The 559-nt window shown below is 55.3% G+C and overlaps 1 protein-coding gene across 1 annotated transcript in view; it reads left to right on the plus strand.

Annotated features, from left to right (window-relative positions):
• LOC113211638 (steroid receptor seven-up, isoforms B/C) overlaps positions 1-559 on the plus strand; it is a 100109-nt gene that overhangs the window by 96435 nt on the left and 3115 nt on the right. The gene's annotated exons all lie outside the window — the stretch shown is intronic.

Raw genomic sequence — 559 nt, forward strand, 5'->3', positions numbered from 1 at the left:
GGATTACTGGAGGAAAGGAGGGGGGAGGGGGGAATCGGGACGTGCCGAAGTCTAAAAGAACCATGGATTCTAATTGAAACACCCCTCGGTGGTGGAGAGGGTGCGCTGCACACCAGCGGCGCTCGTGCACGGCCCCGCACCGCTCTGGCTGGCACGAGGCGTTATGATCGCTTTTCGACGGCAAACTTTGCTGCTGCTGTGTATGTAACCCTCTGCCGTCCGCCCCGCTCAAACTGGCCCCCTCGCACTGCCAGAGTTGGCGGCCTGACGGTGAAAATTAAGTCTTTTGGGGGAAGAGGGCCAGAGGCCGAGCGTGGCAGGTCAGGTCAAGCGACCGCCCCACCCCCACCTACCCCCATTACTCCCGCTTTTTCGTCTCCTGTTTACTGGACAGTTTCTACTTTCCCATCAGCTTTACAGTCTGTTTATTCTGGGACATTGCAAGAGTTGGATTTTTCGCTACACGCTCCTGGAACGGAGCGACTTCAATTCAAGCGTATTTCGGCAACATGTTTAGCAAAATATTTGTGTGTGTGTGTGTGTGTGTGTGTGTGTGTGT

The sequence above is a fragment of the Frankliniella occidentalis genome, unplaced genomic scaffold, assembly GCF_000697945.3.
Source record: "Frankliniella occidentalis isolate FOCC.00 unplaced genomic scaffold, Focc_3.1 Scaffold2, whole genome shotgun sequence".
NCBI lineage: Eukaryota > Metazoa > Arthropoda > Insecta > Thysanoptera > Thripidae > Frankliniella > Frankliniella occidentalis.